This window comes from Gekko japonicus, unplaced genomic scaffold, assembly GCF_001447785.1.
Source record: "Gekko japonicus isolate JY-2015 unplaced genomic scaffold, Gekko_japonicus_V1.1 scaffold1423, whole genome shotgun sequence".
In the NCBI taxonomy this organism is placed as follows: Eukaryota; Metazoa; Chordata; class Lepidosauria; order Squamata; family Gekkonidae; genus Gekko; species Gekko japonicus.
The window spans coordinates 73068-93364 of NW_015166463.1; the positions used below are offsets into that span (position 1 = coordinate 73068).

Consider the following 20297-nt stretch of genomic DNA (forward strand, 5'->3'; position numbering starts at 1 on the left):
GAGCGGCTTACATCAGACACCCAGTGAGGTTGGTTGAGCTGAGAGAGGTCTGAGAGAAACTGCTCTTTTTCAAGGACAGCCCTGACAGAACTATGGCTTGCCCAAAGTCATCCAGCAGCTGCAAGTGGAGGAGTGGGGAATCAAACCCGATTATATATATATATATATATATCGTATTAGGGGCAGGACTACCTAATGGCACCCGGTGGGATTCAGTTGACGTGTCTTCAGTTCGTCTCGTCTCGGCTTCGGGTCGGCATCTTCCCTCCGCTCTCTTCAGGCTGCTCAGGAGATCTTTTGGAGTTGGCGGGCCCATTCGTCGTGCTGATCGCATTGGCGTGGCACTGGCTCCATTCCTCAGGCTCCGTCGCGCCTGACTACACCAAACATCGCAGAGCTTGGAAAAGTAGAGAGGAGGGCAACCAAGGAAAGGCTGAGGAGTCCAGGACTTTTCCGTTCTGAAAAGAGATTACTAAGGGTGTGTGGGGGTGATGAGAGTCTATGAGATCATGCATTGGGTGGTCAGAGAGAGTTGGCAAAGAGAACATCCCTCTGTCTCCCGAGATACTAGGACTCAAGGGCTTCCAATTGTGAGAAATGAAATAAAATGAAATAAAGACTTCTGTCAGATACTCTTTATTATGTGACTTTAAAAAGACATTGGAAAAGTTGCTTGGGATCAATTAATAAAATGCTTATTGAAATAATATATAAAAGGGAACTAGAGAATGGGGAACAAGGCTCTGCTGTACCAGGGTCGGCGCGTCTAAAAACTCCCGTTCAGTCTTGTAAAACGGAAACACCTTGCAGAAGCAGAGTCTGATAGAAAAGGAGACGTTGCCGGGAACAGAAAGATTTCTCAAGGGTCAAAGATTTTTTAATATGCTTTAAAACTAATAGAAGCTTGTGTTTAGTAGAGAAAGTCTGAGAGGGGTAGTTGCTTTGGATTAAAATTATGAATGCTTTGTTGCTGTGCACTCTCTTGCAAGAGTATAGAAAATAAATACTTAAGCTTTGCTTGTTTACAAAACAGAAGTATAGCCACTTTCAATTGTTAAGACAAGGGTCTGGAAGGGCCTAGAAGGGGGAAAGAAATATTACCCCAAGGAGTGATTAACCCATTGAAAGATCAATTAGGCAGAAGCTATGCAATGAGATTATTGAAGTAATCCTGTAAAACTTTTATATTTTAAACTGTATAAAGCTTGAAAAAGAGGAAGCAGGCCTTTAGCCCTGACACAACAATTCTGCCGAAAGGAGGAGAACCTCTTATGGTTTGGAAAGTCCCTGGGTCGAAAGGCCTGACTCCAGACAATCTGGAAGGCATAGGAAGAGGGGGGGGGGTATTGGAGTAAGGTTTGAAAGAGGAACTTGCCCTTTTTGCCCTGAAAAGATAAGTCTGGCCGAGAGAACATCTTGCGGTTTGGAAGATCCCAAGTGCACGAGGTTAGCACTAGGGCACTCCAAAGTCATCTGTTAGTTAACAAAGAAGTGAAAGGCAATGGGCTTGCCATTATATTAATGCGAGGCTAGAAAAGTACTTAAAATATCTTTATCTATTTCTTTATCTTGCAAAGAAGATCAATAGGCTTATCAGTAATGTATCTCATAATTGACATATATATTAACGTTGTTATGTTGCTTTTGCTTTTGCTAACCATGCAGAAAAATGGGGAACTAACCTGGGTGGATAACTCATGGTGAAACTGATGACCATACATATTCAAAGATGGAAGCGTCTCGTGGTCCAAAAAGTCCCGCTGACTAAAGACCAAAAACAGACCTGATCTCAGCATTCTGAAAATAAACCCTGAAGGCCAAAAGAACAACATGGCCTTGATGACTCCAGATTGAACATTGTGGGGAGGGAATAAAGAATAAGGGGAAATTATGCCCTTTCTGGGAAGAAGGGGGATTGTCTCAAGAAAAAGAAGACGTTACTAGGCAGTCGGTGATTGGAAGTCTGTGACTCCTGACTCTCAGTAGTGGGAGGCGGACAGGGCGTTTCTTATTTTCCACACCTCTTCGGGACAGGATAAATATCTGCCACACAAGCCCATTCGGTGTGTGTTCTCAGGGCTCTCTGGGCGAGACACACCCTGCTTGCAAGCTGTATACCAATAAAAACCTGCTTCATTGAAGGAGACTTGTCTTGAGAAGTTATTATTGGTAAGCGCAAATTGCGTTAGCGACACAATGAAGTAGATGGGCAGTAGATCCAGGCTGGACAAAAAGGGATACTTCTTTGCATAGAGAGTGATTAAGATGTTGAATTTGCTGCCAGAGGATGGAGTGATGGCCACAGGAATAAACGACTTTAAAGGGGGATTAAAAGATTCGTGGAGGAGAAGTCTCTAAAATCAGAATTCCAGAGCCAGGAGGCAACATCAGGGGAAGGCCTCGGCCTCTATGCCCTTTTGTTGGCTGTCCAGGAAACTGGCTGGCCACTATGTGAGACAGGAGGCTGGACTGGATGGACCCTCACTGGTCTGATCCAGCAGAGCTCTTCTGATGTTCTTCTCAGGGGAAGGCCTCAACCTCTCTGCCCTGTTTGTTGGCCCCCCAGGGGAACTGGTTGGCCACTGTGTGAGACAGGATGCTAGACTAGATGGACCCTCACTGGTCTGATCCAGCAGAGCTCTCCTGATGTTCTTCTCAGGGGAAAGCTTCGGCCTCTCTGCCCTGTAGTTGGCCGTCCAGAGGAACTGGCTGGCCACCATTTGAGGCAGGATGCTGGACTAGATGAACCACTGGTCTGATCCAGCAGGGCTCTCCTCATGCTCTTATGAAGGCCTCAGCCTCTCTGCCCTGTTGTTGGGCCTCCAGAGGGACTTGTTGGCCCCTGGGTGAGACAGGATGCTGGACTAGATGGACCTTCACTCATCTGATCCAGCAGGGCTCTCCTTATGAAGGCCTCGGCCTTTCTGCCCTGTTGTTGGGCAAATCCTTTGATAAAAAATCTGTAGTAAGGGTCTCATTCGTACCTTTTTGTTCGAACATAGTCCAATCATCCCAGGGCGGTCGTTCGCCCGCTCCCCACTTCGATGGGGTCGGAGGTGGCCAGGGTGCGTAAGCCAGTCTCGGGATCGCTCCCCCCACAGCTCCCGTAGTCGGCACAGTCTCAGATGCCGTCGAAATCAGAGGGGGGGAGGTGACCAGGACGTTTCCCGTATCAGCCTCCATTGAAGGTGGTTTCCTCTCGCTCTCGCTCATGACAGCCGTCAGATTCGAGATGATAGAGAAATAGAGATTCCTAACAAAATGTTAGATCCCCAAGCATTCAAAATCAATCCACGTTTAAAAGTAAAGCAAAATTTATTTCAAAGCAAAGGTTCGATCAGGAACAAGGACATTGTTAGAAATAACTGCAATCACACTGGGACTACATAAAAAAGGAACTTGAACCAGGTAAGGGCCAATTAGCCCCTTTCCCTCTGGCGGGAATAGAACAGCGAAAGCGCATCCAATTCCTTGGGAACATAACGGTCCTACATTATACACAAGTTCAGTTCTCAGGCAAGCTAACCATAACAGTGAAGCAATACCACGACTCCCACCTCCAGCTGCTCGACCTTGGCCAGTTTCTGCAAGGCTACACATGCAATATAATGAAGCAAGACGACACACAAGGGGGGGGGATGGGTGGAACAGCTTGCACAGGGAATACCAGGTACACCAGACATAATGGCAGCTAGCTGACACAGAGGGACTTGTTGGCCCCTGGGTGAGATGGGATGCTGGGCTAGATGGAACCTCACTGGTCTGATCCAGCAGGGCTCTTCTTCTGATGTTCTCCTCAGGGGAAGGCCTCGGCCTCTCTGCCCTGTTGTTGGCCCTCCAGAGGAACTGGTTGAGGCCCCTGTGTGAGACGGGAGGCTGGACTGGATGGACCCTCACTAGTCTGACCGAGCAGGGCTCTCCTGATGTTCTTCTCAGGGGAAGGCCTTGGCCTCTCTGCCCTGTTGTTGACCCCTACAGGAGAACTAGCTGGCCACTGTTTCAGACAGGCTGCTGGAAAAAGATGGACCATTGATCTCATCCAGGAGGGGTCTTCTGATGTTCTGGTGTTTACTTGCTGCAACTAATTGGTTGCTCATTTGCTTATTTTTTGTAAATAAACTAGTATATGTTTCAATGACTGTTGGGTGCCTCCTCAGACATTTGATGGAGACCCCAGCTAGCAGAGATTTTAAATGACATTATATATATGCAACCAGTCCATTAGAAGAACTACCGATGCATCCTGTAAGATTGAATTGTGTTTTAAGTGAATTGTGTTTTAAGTGGTTAATTATGTAATTTTATCGCACTTTGGGTGCCTAAATTGTTTTAATGTGTTATATTTTATCGCACTGTTGTGCCTGTGTAAGCCGCCTTGAGCCCGCACGCGCGGAGGGCGGGGTATAAATGAAATAAAATAAAATAAATAAATAAATAAATAAATAAACTCCTTTCCCTCCCCCTCCCCACAACAGACACCCTGTGAGGTTGGTGGGGCTGAGAGAGCTGTGACAGAAATTGCTCTTTTTCAAGAACAGCTCTTATCAGAACGATGACTTGCCCAAGGTCATCCAGCCAGGTGCAAGTGGAGGAGTGGGGGAATCAAACCTGGTTCTCCCAGATTAGAGTCCGCGCACTTAACCACTACAACAAACTGGCTCTCAAGCAGTTCACACACTCAGTCATTTACATACACCTTTCAGGAGTTTCCCTCCCTCTACAAACCACAAGTCATGGCAAGCAAGAGTCCAAGTTTGACACCGGGGATGGGGGTGGGCTTACCGGGAGCAGGACATTTTATCCAATATTTCAGCGACATACCCACGTGACTTTCAACATGACCCAGAAGTGACATAGGCATGTTGGGGGTATTGAGGCAATGCTGTTGTCCCGCTGCGGACACAAATTAGTTTGCTCTGTGGCCCTCCTTCCTGATCTAAGACAAAAATGTGTGAGCCAGAGGCTAAAAAACTGTGAGCCAGCTCACACTAACTCAACTTAGAGGGAACACTGGAACTCACCAATGCTCCCTTTAAGCCTTCGAGTCTTGTGAGCAAAAATTCTACTTTGTGAGCTTCTGGCATTAAAGGTGTGAGCAGGTGATTTGGCTATTGCATAAAATAGTTTGCTCCAGAGCTATCCTTCCTGAGCTAAGACAAAAATGTGTGAACTGGAGGCTAAAAAACTGTAAGCTAGCTCACTCTAACTCAGCTTAGAGGGAACACTGGACCTCATTGATCCAGATGCATGTTAATCGTGTCACCCTGTCTTTCAAAGTTTTCGTATTTGTTAGACCAGTACAGGCAAGATCCCCATTCACGGTAACGTGACCCGTGAGATATAAGATCCTCGTGTTCAACTCAAAGTTTGGCAATCTCCTGGCATTACTACTCTATCATTAACTTCCATCCATCACTGGAACCCCCCCCCCTCTATTTCCTATTACTTTTGGCACGCAGGATTTGCTGTCTGACTAAATAGGACACATCGTTCCGGAAAAGGGTGGTTTCCACCAAAAATATATGGCATGTGCCCTTCAGAAAGGGATATCAGTGATAGCAGGGTGGATTACATGTGTGTCATTCTTAACTCACTGTAGACTCACCTCTGCTTCCTGGACGGATTGAAAGTCAGGTGTTGGAGGACCTATAAAAGCGCTTTCCTCTCCTTGTCCACCTATCCATTCTTCTCCATCCCTCAGTGCTGGTAACTTGTTGTGGTAAGTGCACTCTTTGTTATACTACCTTTTAACTATGAGCGTCTCGGTGAAGACCATCAACAAATGGCTACTTTTTATATTAAGGCAATAGGACTTAGTTGGTGGTGGGAATTGCCATCTCACAAGATCCAAGTCAAGACTTTGCTGTTCCTATCTTAAGTTCCAGTGATCAAGGCCTGACCTAGATAGCCCTGGCTAGCCCGATCTCATTGGATCGTGGAAGCTAAGGAGGATCAGCCCTGGTTTTCAAGAGTCCTGGCCCCACTGCTTGACCTCCTGATGGCACCTGGTATTTTTGACCACTGTGTGACAGAGTGTTGGACTGGATGGGCCATGGGCCTGATCCAGCATTGGCTTCTCTTATGTTCATGTGAAGGACTCCATGTGAAGGTTGGGGTATAAATCCAATCTCCTCCTCCTCCTCCTCTTCTTCCTCTGTCTGTCTGATTATCTGTCTGGCTATCTGCCTGCCTAACTATATCCATCCATCCATCTGTTTTGTTTGTCTTGTTTCCTCCCAGGATTCCCCCAAAGCCAAAGAAAATGTCTTACCAGCAGTCCCAGCAATTCAAGCAGTCTTCACCCTGCCCATCCTCCTCCTACACCAAACCCTGCCAGCCTTCGGGATGCTCCAAGCCAGGCCAAGCGTCAGGATGCTCCAACCCCTGCCCATCTTCGGGATGCTCCAAGCCAGTCCCAGTGCCAGGATGCTCCAACCCATGCCCATCTTCGGGATGCTCCAAGCCAGGCCCAGCACCAGGATGGTCCAACCCTTGCCCATCTTCGGGATGCTCCAAGCCAGGCCAATTTTCGGGATGCGCCAATCCATGCCCACCTCCAGCACATCAAGGATCAACTGGTAGTCCATGTCAAGGGTCATGGGGAAATCCATCCCAATGCTCATGTGGCCAAGGCAGCGGACAACATCAGCACCACTACTATCATGGCACCCAACAACCCAAGCCGTGCTAGCTTCCTTGGAAGAGTTGACCACCAAGAGATCAAAGCATACCCATGAAGACTCACAAGGTCAATCTCCCAATTTCCTGTTCTCTTGGTGTTGTCTCCTAGGTGTTAGCCTCTTGTTTATATTCTGCACTAGGTTATTTGGACCACCACTGAAAGGGTCTCCCGAGGGGCTTGCCCAGAGGGTTTTTTTAATTGTTATTTCTCAATCAGTGGCATAGTCTTTACCTCTTTGTCTTTCCCTTTGCTTCTTGCCTCTAAGATTAAACAATGAAAGTATCATCTAAGCTCAAACAATAAAAGCATTATCAATAAATCTGTATGAAACTGACTTAAATAGCTTTGCGTTTTCTGATTTTCTCTTTGCATTGGTTCTGGAAATATGTTCTCTAATGTTCGGTGCCAGTTTGGTGTAATGGTTAAGTGCGTGGATTGTCGGGGGAGGAGATGGGGCTGGAAACGGAGAAGCAGTCTGCCACTGGCCCTCTTCATCAGCTGGAGGTGCAGGGTGGGTGCGCACAGTCTCGAATGCGCAAAGGCTGGAGACGCTGGACCTTACCCAAGAGAGGAAAGCTGAGATGCCACGGCAGCTGGCGTCGATCCCCATGTCTTTGCCGGAAGTGACCATACCCACGCACATCCCGGCTCAGGAAGAGACTCACAGGGAAACTCAGGAGGGTGGGACTAGGGTGGAAATGCACCACAGAGAAGGCAGATGGGGTGATTGGCATGCTGAGGGAGCAATGGTATCAGTGGAGAGGGAAAGGGAGGTGTCACAGGGGTAGGGAAGGAGGATAAAAGGAGGGAAGCAGACGAGAGTCGGGGAGGATGTTGGTGGCAACTGGCTTGGATCCTCAGACAGACTGAGTAAAGCGGCTGTTGACCCCGAGGAAGGGGGCTCTGGGAGTGGTGGAACTCCAGGCTCCTTCCACGCCTGAGACCCTTGCTTCCTTCCAGATTCCTCTGCCAGCACGGCAAGTGGTCCTCCAGTGCCTGGGGCCACCTCAGGGCCCGACAGCTGTGTTTTTAGGCAAAGACTCTATGGTAGAATTAGCTTCTCCCATAGAGTTTTTGTCCAAAAACCAGAGTGTCGCCCCACCATCCCCGATGTGTCACATAGGCCCATCTATGGGCTCCTAGTGTCCTGGCCCCACTGCTGGACCTCCTGATGGCACCTGATATTTCAGGCCACTGTGTGACACAGAGTGTTGGACTGGATGGGCCATTGGCCTGATCCAGCATTGGCTTCTCTTATGTTCTTATATGAACTCTCTGTCTGGGGCAACGGATGCTCTGTTTTCTTTGTGCTTGGGGGGGTCAACAGTGGGAGGGCTTCTAGTGTCCTGGCCCCATTGCTGGACCTCCTGGTGGCCCCTGGTATTTTTGGCCATTGTGTGACACAGAGTGTTGGACAGGAGGGGCCATTGGCCTGATCCAACACTGGCTTCTCTTCTGTTCTTATGTTCTCCTATGTTCTTATCTCAAAAACATGGGCAGGGCCTCCCTCCGGCCAGCTGATTGGCAGTGGAGCATTGGGGGTTGGCAGTGGGGGACCGCCGGCTCTACTGAGAGGTCTGGCAACTCCACCTGCCACCTATCCGAATCAGTCTTCCTTCTAATCTCCACAGTGTTGTGAGCAAAAATTCTGCCTCATGAATGGAAAAAAGCTAGTAGTGTGAAAGTTGTGAGCAAGTCTACATTTGACGATTGTGTAGATCATTTTTAGAAGATTATTTCCATAACCCTGTAGAAGTCTCAGAATAAATTTTAAACTATGTTTCAACTATTTTAAAGAATAATTTAAAAAATTATAAGAGAAAACAGAATCAAGTCAAATTTCATTACACAGAATATTGTCCTCTGCAGGCCTCCGGAGAACAGGTCTACCCGTCCCAGTCCACTGTATTGGTAGACGTGGGCTTGGACCGTCACCCTGCACTGACCCTTAGAAAACATAACAGCACTTAGGGGAGAGGGGAAAAAAAAACTTTTGCAGTCTACTTTGGTTTTTTTAGTGAACTATGACAACCAGTGTTCCCTCTAAGCTGAGTTAGTGTGAGCTAGCTCTCAGCTTTTTAGCCTCTGGCTCACACATTTTTGTCTTAGCTCAGGAAGGATGGCTCCAGAGCAAACTAATTGCTGCAGCAGCCAAATTGCTCGCTCACAACTTTAATGCCAGTAGCTCACAGAGTAGAATTTTTTGCTCACAAGACACCACACCTTAGAGGGAACATTGATTACAACCAGCATTACAGGTCAGGTATAACAAAGGTGGAACAATCACTTTCAGAACCCTGCCTAACCTAACAAGCAGGAAGTCGCTTTAATGTTATCAACCTACCCAAACTACTGATTTATTCAAATGTTTGTATCCCACTTTTCTCTGTGACTCAAGGCAGCTTACAAATCATAACAGGTAAATGACCCCTGCATAACAGGTAAAGGTTCCCTTGCTCGAAAGCCAGTCAAATCCGACTCTATGGTTGCGGTGCTCATCTCCGTTTCAAAGCCGAAGAGCCAACGCTGTCCGAAGACACTTCCGTGGTCATGTGGCCGGCATGACTAAAGACCAAGGCGCACGGAATCATACTGATAAGCATAATAGGGGTGTGCAAAAAATGGGTAATTCTGGCTCAATTATAGCCTATGGGGGACCATTATAGTCAATGACCCCCATAGGCTATAATGGAGAATTTATCTGGGGGTATCTGGGGCCCTGGGGAGGATTTTTTTTTTAGGTAGAAGCACCAAATTTGCAGCATAACTACTGTTGCCTGTCTTAAAAACAAACAAACAAACCCTCTCCCCAAGTTTCAAAAAGATTGGACCAGGGAGCAATATTCCCTCTAAGCTGTGGAGTCTTGTGAGCAAAAATTCTTCTTTGTGAGCTACTAGCATTAAAGTTGTGAGCAAGCGATTTGGCCACTGCAGCCATTAGTTTGCTCCAGAGCCGTCCTTCCTGAGCTAAGACAAAAATCTGTGAGCTGAGGGCTAAAAAACTGTGAGCTAGCTCACACTCACTCATCTTAGAGGAAACACAATACAAGAACCCGTGGGCACTCCATGAAATTGCTGAGCGGTTGGGTTAGAATGGATAAAAGGAAGTACTTCTTCACCCAAAGAGTGATGAACACGTGGAATTCACTGCCACAGGAGGTGGCGGCGGCTACAAGCATGGACGGCTTCAAAAGGGAATTAAGCATATGGAGCAGAGGTCCATCAGTGGCTATTAGCCACAAGGTATAGATAGGGACTCTGGGGCAAGGGATGCTCTGTCTTCTTGGTGCTTGGGGGGGTCAACAGTGGGAGGGCTTCTAATGTCCTGGCCCCACTGGTGGACCTCCTGATGGCACCTGGTATTTCTGGCCACTGTGTGACACAGAGTGTTGGACTGGATGGGCCTTTGGCCTGATCCAACATTGGCATCTCTTATGTTCTTATGTTAAGAGCTGAGGTCCCTCAGGGGCTATTAGCCACAAGGTATAGATAAGAACTCTCAGGCTGGGGCAAGGGATGCTCTGTCTTCTTGGTGCTTGGGGGGGTCAACAGTGGGAGGGCTTCTAATGTCCTGGCCCCACTGGTGGACCTCCTGATGGCACTGGTATTTCTGGCCACTGTGGGATACAGAGTGTTGGACTGGATGGGCCTTTGGCCTGATCCAACATTGGCATCTCTTATGTTCTTAACACTGCCAGGGGGTCCAATTCTATGGGTCCCACAAGGAGGTGCCCCTATCCTTCATTGTTTCCTATGGAAGGGGGGAAATGCTGTGAGTTGAAGCTAAAATTCTCTGAGCAGCCCTCTGAAACATTGTGCACCAGCGCCCCTTAGTGCAGCTTAGAGGAAACTGTGATCAGAATACGCACTCCTAGCTTGGGTGGGGTGAATGTTTAGTTAAATTCAGACCTTTAGTTAAATTCAGACTTGGATCTCACAAACAGCAGACGAGGTGGTCAAGCTGCGTGTGGTGTTTTCAGAAAAGTAGATGCCAAAGAGAATAGTTCCAGTTTAGCCTTATCTTTGGCGTGCTAGCATCCGGTGTGTAGAAATCTCTACTGCACAAAAGAAACAGATGTGTTTGACAGGACATGTTTGATGTAGCCAGTTTGGTGTAGTGGTTAAGTGTTCGGACTCTAATCTGGGAGAACCGGGTTTGATTCCCCACTCCTCCACTTGCACCTGCTGATGGGACCTTGGGTCAGTCACAAGCTCTGGCACAGCTGTCCTCAAAAAAGAGCAGTTTGTGTCAGAGTTCTCTCAGCCCCACCCACCTCACAGGGTGTCTGTTGTGGGGAGGGGAAGGGAAGGGAGTTTGTAAGCCGCTCTGAGACTCCAAGTGAAGGGTGGGAGTCTTTTGCCATGTAGTAAAAAGCCACCTGGGTGCCCTAATTTGTACACCGATTGTGTAGAAATTGCAACAGTAATGACAAGGGGGTGGGTTTACATAGCTTTAAGGTGGATAATGAAGAAATTGAAACTGTTCAAGCTTTCTTATTCCTTGGCTCCACCATCAACCAGAAGGGAGACTCCAACCAAAAAATCAGAAGAAGACTGAGAATGGGAAGGGGGGGAGAAAGAAAAATTTGGACAGGGGCCTTTGGTATGGAAAGAAGAAGAAGAAGAGGAGGAGGAGGAGGAGGAGGAGGAGATTGGATTTATCCCCTGCCCTTCACTACCCAAAGGTGTCTCAGAGCGACTTACAAACTCCTTTCCCTTCCCCTCCCCACAACAGACACCCTGTGAGGCAGGTGGGGCTGAGAGAGCTCTGACAGAAACTGCTCTTTTTCAAGAACAGCTCTTATCAGAACTACGGCTTGCCCAAGGTCATCCAGCAGGTCCAAGTGGAGGAGTGGGGAATCAAACCCGGTTCTCCCAGACTAGAGTCTGCGCACTTAACCACTACACCAAACTGGCTCTCATTAAGGGTACAATGCTATACGTACACGTGCCATCAAATCGCAGCCAAATATAGCGACCCTGTAAGAGAAACTCCTACAGTCAGAGTTGTTCAGCAATGGAATCAGCTGCCTCAGGAGGTGGTGAGCTCCCCTTCACTGGCAGTCTTTAAGCAGCGGCTGGACAAACACAGGGCAGGGATGCTCTAGGCTGATCCTACATTGAGCAGGGGGCCTGACTAGATGGCCTGTATGACCCCTTCCAGCTCTGTGATTCTAGGATTCTACATTCCTGTGACTCTAGCAAGGAGTTGTCAAGGAACATAAGAACATAAGAGATGCCAATGTTGGATCAGGCCAAAGGCCCATCCCGTCCAAAACTCTGTGTCACACAGTGGCCAGAAATACCAGGTGCCATCAGGAGGTCCACCAGTGGGGCCAGGACATTAGAAGCCCTCCCACTGTTGCCCCCCCCCCCAAGCACCAAGAAGACAGAGCATCACTTGCCCCAGAGCCCCTATCTATACCTTGTGACTCATAGCCACTGATGGACATCAACTCCATATTAAGAACATAAGAGAAACCAATGTTGGATCAGGCCAAAGGCCCATCCAGTCCAACACTCTGTCACACAGTGGCCAGAAATACCAGGTGCCGTCAGGAGGTCCAGCAGTGGGGCCAGGACATTAGAAGCCCTCCCACTCTTGCCCCCCCCCAAGCACCAAGAAGACAGAGCATCCCTTGCCCCAGAGCCCCTAGCTATACCTTGTGGCTTATAGCCACTGATGGACCTCTGCTCCATATGCCTGTCTAATTCCCTTTAGAAGGAGAATAAGAAGCAGAGATGGTTTGCCATTGCCTTCCTCTGCTGAGTCTTTTTTGGTGGTCTGTCATCCAAGTACTGATCCTGATTACATTCTGAGATCTGATGAGACCAGGCTTCCTATATATTCTGTCAGGGGTCATTTCCTGCAGGAGTGCACAGGAGCGGAGCTCCGGCAGTAAAGAGCCCAGGGGGCGGGCACATGCAACAAGTCCCACCCCCTGCTCCCAGCAGCCCTCAGTCAGAGCAAGACGCAGCCAGGTACGTTGCAGAGCCCCGCCATAGGTAGCAATCCAAAACAATCTCCCTCCTCTGTGAGGGCAGATCTGTGCGCCCCCCCCCCAAGCTAGCAATCCAAAAGAGTCCAGTGGAGCCTGAGCGATGGGTGTTGCCTTCTGACACACTTCCGGTGATGTCAGGGTGTGTGGCCTATGCAAATGAGTTATGCTAATGAGTTATGCTAAGGAGCTCCTGCCCCTCTTTTTCTACAAAAGGACCCCTACATACTGTACTATACTATACATGCTACTATGTTCCATTTGTTGATCTTAAAGGTGCCACTGGACTCAAAGTTAGTTCACACATTGGTTGTTAATGCCTTTATTATCTGTATGCCAATTTGCTTCTATCCACAGGTCTTAGCAAATGTGTTATTCCAATCTTAGCTGTATTTATTGCTCACTTACATCCCCGCCCCCACACGCCTATATGTACGATGGAGGCAATCTGTTTCAGTGTATCTGAAATATCTGAAGTAGTGTGCCTCCACACATGCGGAGTCTCACAGTTCTCGCTGAACCCAGAGCTGGACTTGGTTGGTCTTGGAGGTGCTGCTGAACTTAGTTCTCATGTCTGTCTGTTAACTCTTGTCTCTGTATGCTAATTTACTGCTATTCACAGACCTTACCCTCTAATTCAATCTCAGCCCAGTTACTTATGCATCTTGACTCTGATTAGTCATAACCACACCCCCTCTACCTATACGAAATGGTTGATAAAGGTTTTTTTTTCCAGAAGAAGAAGAGGAGGAGGTAGGGTTGCCAAGTCCATCTTCCACCCCCAGCGGGGGACTTTGGGGGTGTTCCTGGAGGGGGCAGGGCACCCCCAATGTGATGACATCACGTTGGGGACATCCGCCGCCCCCCCCACCCGCCCACATGCTGGATCTCCAGAAACGGCATTTCCCTGCACTTAAAGGGGCCGGCGTTTCCCCTTTAAGAGCAGCTGCATTTCCCTTTTAAATGCACGAAGCTGGCCTTTCCCTGCGAGACTGATCTCAAGCGGGAGATCGGGCTTGGGAAGAAACACAGGCTTGGGAGGAAACACGGGTTCCACACACTTAAAGGGAGGGGTGGCTGTGGGTGTTGGGGGTGGGGCTTCCCGTGCTGGCCATCTGGCCGGCGGTGGGTAGAAACCCCCCCAAAATGGGGGACCCGTGGCAAACCGGGGGGGGGGGTTGGCGACCCTAGGAGGAGGAGGAGGAGGAGGAGATTAGCTTTATATCCCACCCTTCACTTGGAGTCTCAAAGTGGCTTACAATCACCTCACCTTCCCCTCCCCACAACAGACACCCTGAGAGGGAGGTGAGGCTGAGAGAGCTCTCTCGAGGACTGCCCTTGAGAGAACAGCTCTGAGAGAACTTATGACTGACCCAAGGTCACCCAGCAGCTGCATGCAGAGGAACAGGGAATCAAACCTGGTTCTCCCAGATTACAATCCATGCACTTAACTACTACACCAAACCTGCTCCCAGGCCCCCTCCCTCCTCTCCTCTGCCCACCGCTGGGCCCTTGTGCTCTCCCTCCTTCCCATCCACCTGTGTGCCTCCCATCTTTCTTGTGTGGTGTTCCCTTGTCCTCTCACGAGGGCAATGCATGCAGTAGGGAGCATAGGTAAAGGTAAAGGTTCCCTTGCTCGAAAGCCAGTCGAATCCGACTCTAGGCTTGCGGTGCTCATCTCCGTTTCAAAGCCGAAGAGCCAGCGCTGTCCAAAGACGTTTCCATGGTCATGCGGCTGGCATGACTAAACACCAAGGCGCACGGAACGCTGTTCCCTTCCCACCGAAGTGGTCCCTCTTGATCTACTTGCAATGTCTTGCTTTCGAACTGCTAGGTTGGCAGGAGCTGGAACTAGAGACGGGAGCTCACTCCGTCATGCGGCAACCCTGGTCTCGAACTGCTGAACTACTGACCTTCCACAACCTGCAGTTCAGCGTCTTAACCAATTGAGCCACCGCAGCTCCAGTAGGGAGCATAGGCGATGGGAAATGCCACCAAGTCACAGCTGATTGATGGTGACACAAATGGAAGTAGTTTGCCATCAACTGCCTCTGCATATTAACCCTGGACTTCCTTGGTGATCTCTCATTCAAGTACTAACCAGGACCAACCCTGCTTAGCTTAGGAGACTCAATCATGTCAGTCTGCCATTGCTACCTTCTGCATAGCAACCCTGGTCTTCCTTCAAGGTATCCCATCCACATATTAACCATGGCTGACCATGCCTAGCTTCTGAGATCTGATGAGATCGAGCTTTGAGCTCTAAATTGCAAGCTGTTGACCACTCCAGATGACAGTTCCCAGCTGCTGCAAGTTAATCGCTTCTGCCAGCCTCAGCAACCATTCTGAGAACAAACCGGCAATGTGGGGGTGATGACTTCTACACTCAAGAAAGCTAACAGGCGGGAAAGCTCTCTTAAAGGAGACCAGTTTTTTGACACAGAGTTCGAGGGCATCCTAGAGGTCACCTACTCCAACCCCCTTGCTCAGGGCAGGAATTAGTCAGCCACAGCACTCCACTCTGCTTAAAGGAGCGCATGCCTTTAATTTAAAAAAAAATGATTGCAAGAAGCATTGCATGCAGAGGGACTGGTAAGATCTGTGAATAGCAGTAAATTAGCATACTAACGTCATCAAGCCAAGTCGAAATGAATACTGTCTGGAACACGACTGAAGCTCACAGCTGAACAAAATCCCCGTCGGCTGCAAACGTGTGAGATTTAAAGAATTATATGTTGTCCTCCCTACCCCTATGAACCATTGTTAGTCCCTTGTGAGAAACCTGTATAACTGTAAATCGCTCAGAGCCAGCAGCTCTGCAGGATTGAGCAATCAATAAATTGAAAGGTATTACTATTATTATTATTTACAGAAGAAATTGATGTGGAGCTGTGCCTTTAAGAAAGGGGGCTGAGCCCCCGAAAGCCCCACCGTGGCTACGAGACTGTCGAACTAGCGTGGGATACCCAGGTCAGGGCATAGGTGGTTGAGCAGTAACAAGTGAGTGTACAGGAGGTGCTGGCAGCAATGGGCACTGCCCCAAACCCTGGGCCTTGGTGCCGATGCCAACCCTGACCTGAAACAGTGTGGACATTGTTGGGGGCATCTAGTCTTTAGCAACATTTGTTCTGAAAAATCACTATCTGGGAATATTAGTTTCAGTGGGTAGCCATGTCGGTCTACAGAGAGCCAGTTTGGTGTAGTGGTTAAGTCCGTGGACTCTAATCTGGGAGAACCGGGTTTGATTCCCCACTCCTCCACTTGCACCTGCTGATGTGACCTTGGGTCAGTCACAAGCTCTGGCACAGCTGTCCTTGAAAAAGAGCAGTTTCTGTCAAGAGCTCTCTCAGCCCCACCCACCTCACAGGGTGTCTTTTGTGGGGACGGGAAGGGAAAGGCGTTTGTCAGCCGCTCTGAGACTCCAAGTGAAGGGCAGGGTATAAATCTAATCTCTTCTTCTTCTTCTTCTTCTTCTTCTATAGTAGGACAACTAGATTCAAGTCTGGTCACAGATTTTTTTGCGTATAAGCTTTTGAGGGTCCCTTCATCTGATACCTGACGAAGGGAGGATTGGCTCTTGAGTGCTTATACTCTGGAAATCCCGTGCTCTCTAAGGTGCTACCGAACTCAAATCTAGCCGTATGAGATTCATCTCACTGACTCCACCTGAGCTTACAGTAGCGGTGAGTTACATCCCAAAACTCTGAGTTAATCCCCGAGATGTGTGCCAAACTAGATGACTGGTTTGTAAGAATTATATCGACCCGTTGCATAACAGTCTGTCACGACACCAATTAAATTGGATACGTTGTTCCTGGAAAAGGGTGTTTTCACAAAGAAGAAAAGCAGAGCCCAAGAAGGTGCATGAAAGCCTATCAGAGACGAAAGGGTGTATTTGACGTCTGTCAGTGTTAATTCATGGTGGATTCATCATCGTCTTTGTTTCCTGGAGGAGTTGGCGTCTGGGAGGCCTATAAAAGGGCCTTTCCTCGCCACACTCTGCCAACCATCCCTTTCCTTCTCCACGTAGCCGTGTCGACGTTTCGAGTTGGGTAAGTTGACTCTTGGTTGTATTTTGCCTTTCTTGTGGGGTGCGCTTTTGGGTAGTTTCTCGGGGGGTGGAAAGGGCCGTCAAGTCGCAGCTGATCTACGGCAGCCCTGATGAGTTTCCAGGGCATGAGACGTTCAGAGGTGGTTTCCCATGGCCTCTCCCTGTGTAGCAACCCTAGAGTTCCTTGGTGGTCTCCCATTCAAGAACTAACCAGGACCAAGCAGGACTTTGCTTCTGAGATCTGCTGAGATTGGGCTAGCTTGGCCCATACAGCTCATGGTGTGATAATGTCACATTCGTGGTGATGCTCTAACACACTGGTTCCAAAAGTGGACAATACCGCCCCCTTGGGGGCACTGGAACGATGCAGGTGGGCTGGAATGATCTAGGTGCAGACCCACAAATGGCATCTTTTTGACTACTTCATAGGGTCACAGAGTTGGAAAGGGCCATGCAGACCATCTCGCCCAACCCCCTGCCCAATGCAGGGCCAGCCTAAAGCATCCCTGACAAATATTCGTCCAGCCTCTTCTTGAAAGCTGCCAGTGAAGGGGAGCTCACCACCTCTCTAGGCAGCTGATTCCACCTTTGAACCACTCTGACCATGAATTTTTTTTTCCCTAATATGCAGCCAATACCTTCCGGCATGTAATTTAAATCCGTTGCTTCGGGTCCTCTCCTCTGCTGCCAACTGGAACAGCTCCCTGCCCTCCTCCCAATGACAGCCTTATAAACGTTTAAAGAGAGCAATCGTGTCCCCCCTCAGTCTCCTCTTCTCCAAACTAAACATTCCCAAGGCCCTTAGCCTTTCCTCCTCGGGCTCAGTCTCCACACCCCTGATCATCCTCATCACTCTCTTCTGCACCCTCTCGATTTTGTCCACATCCTTTTTGAAGGTAGATGTCCAGGGGGCACTGAGTAATCTTTTTTCCTGAAAAGGGGGCGGTAGGCCAAATAAGTTTGGGAACATATGCCATTTGGGGCCCAGAGAAGAGGGTCCCGACAGCGCCCCTAGCTTCCCGGAGGTCACGGAGGAGGCCCCTACAGCAGGCGCTCCAGAACTCGAGGGGCCGGCTCCACAGGCGGGCCCCAGCACGGGGAGCGGGTCCCCCGAGGTCCCGATTCCGAGCCCCAGACGTTCCACCAGAGAGCGGCGGCCCCCGGCATACCTGAAGGACTATGTGACTTGGGGGGGCAAAACATGGGGGGAGGGATGTTGTGTATGCTGGCCGCCACTAGGGGCCAGCGACGGCCCAGGGCTTGACCCTGGGTGGACATTGGAATCCAGCATCTTGGTCTCTCCAATAGGAGCCAAGGGAAACGGGGAGGGAAATTCGAACCTCCCAATGGGATCCAGGGGTGTCCCCTGGATATGTATATAGTTGGCCTGTTGGCCGTTTGTCTTTGTCTTAGTTGTGTAAGAGTCAAGCGTGCACCATGTTATGGGAGCTGAGTGGACCTAGCCACGCGGTCAACCCACTACACAATAGGGGGGAAATCTACCGTTTAACCATAGGGTTAGGGTTAGGCTAATGCGATCTTGGGGTGTATCAACAGAGGCATAATATTCAAATCTCCTGGTTCCACCCCCAAAGTCCCCAGATATTTCCTGAGTCAAACCTATCATAGAATCATAGAATGCTAGAGTTGGAAGGGACCTTGCAGGTCATCTAGTCCAACCCCCTGCACTCTGCAGGAGCACAGCCGAAAGAGTGCCCTACATACCTACAAAGTATGTAAACAGGGACCCGAAAGAGGATCTTCCAGCCTCTGCTTGAAAACGACCAGAGAAGGAGCATCCACCACCTCCCGAGGCAGACTGTTCCACTGCTCAACCACCCTTACAGTTAGGAAGTTTATTCTGATATTCAGCCAGTAATGACTCCCTTGTAATTTCCACCCATTAGATCTAGTCCTGCAATCCGGAGCAAGAGAGAATAGATCTGCTCCGTCTTCTACATGAGAGCCCTTCAAATACTTGAAGACTGCATTCATGTCCCTTCTAAGCCTTCTCTTTCCCAGGCTAAACAGACCCAACTCTTTCAGCCTTTCCTCGTAAGACTTGGATTCCAACCCTCTCACCATCCTGGTTGCCCTCTTCTGGCAACCCTACTCCATAGGTACTTTGTGAGACAGGATGCTGGAGAAGATGGACCACTGGTCTGATCCAGCAGGGCTCTGCTGATGTTTTTTCAGGACGGACAAAAGGAAACACTTCTTTACTCTGCAAGTAATTAAACTGTGGGAATCAGTCAGTGAATGCAGTGATGACCAGTAGGATAGATGCTTTTAGAATATATAGTACTAGAAGAGGTTTGGTTCATCAGTGGCTACTAGCCATGATGACTAAAGGCAGGGGTCATTTCCTGTGGGAGCGCACAGGAGCGGAGCTCCGGCAGTAAAGAGCCCAGGGGGCGGGCATGTGCAACAAGCCCCACCCCCTGCTCCCAGCAGCCCTCAGTCAGAGCAAGAAGAAGCCAGGTAAGTTGCAGCCCCCCCCCCCAAACAGTTCAGTGGTACCTTTAAGACCAAGTTTTATTCAGGTACAAGCTCTCCCTCCTCTGCGAGGACAGATCTGCACGTCCCCCGTCCCCCCCAATAGCTAGCAATCCAAAAGAGTCCAGTGGAGCCTGAGTGGTGGGTGTTGCCTGCTGACACACTTCCGGTGATGTCAGGTTGTGTGGCATATGCAAATAAGTTATGCTAATGAGTTATGCTAATGAGCTCCTGCACCTCTTTTTCTACGAAATGACCCCTGACTAAAGGGTACTTTCAAATGACTCTCCAAGGCAGCGTGAGGGGAAGGCCTTGGCCTCCGTGCCCTGTTTGTGGGCCCTGCGAGACAATTGGTTGTCCATTGCATGAAACAGGACACGGGGCTGGACTGACCACCGGGCTGATCCCGCAGGACTCTTCTTCTGTTTCCCTTACAGGTTTCCCCCCAAAGCCAAAGAAGATGTCTTATCAACAGACCCAGCAATGCAAGCAACCTGCAGTTTGCCCACCGGCACCTTGTGTGACTCCATGCCAGCCTTCAGAATGTCCTAAGCCGTGCCCTCCTCCAGCGTGCCAGGTCTCTGGCGGGAGCACATGCCAAGTTTCCGGTGGGAGCACAGGCCAAGTTTCCGGTGGGAGCACATGCCACGGATCTGGTGGCAGTCCTTGCCAATCGGCCGATCCATGCCAAGGAACCACTGGAAGCCAGTCCCAATGTCCATCAGGCAAAGGCGATAGCCATCAGAACCATCATGACTCCCAACAGCACAAGCAATGCTAGCTGCCACGGAAGAGTCAGACATCTGCCGGTGGACCTCCTGATGGCCCCTGGGTTTGGGGCCGCTGCGTGACGCAGAATGTTGGACTGGATGGGCCACTGGCCTGATCCGACATGGCTTCTCTTGTGTTCTTACATGAAAGCGCATGAATAAAGGCTTCCGATGCTTTCCTGATTCCGAGCGTCTTTCTCTTGACTTCTCCTTGGCCTTATCCACATATCGGGGGGGGGGGGGGGGGGATCAAATGGGGGATGGGGCCTTGGGCCCCCACGGGGGGGGAGGGGGGGGGG

The 20297-nt window shown here is 49.5% G+C and overlaps 1 long non-coding RNA gene across 1 annotated transcript; it reads left to right on the forward strand.

Annotated features, from left to right (window-relative positions):
- Positions 1-16647: 16647 nt before the first annotated feature.
- On the forward strand, positions 16648-20181 carry LOC107111155. Its single transcript, XR_001482548.1, has 2 exons — positions 16648-16733; positions 19666-20181. It is a non-coding gene; the product is annotated as an uncharacterized LOC107111155 (long non-coding RNA).
- Positions 20182-20297: the final 116 nt, after the last annotated feature.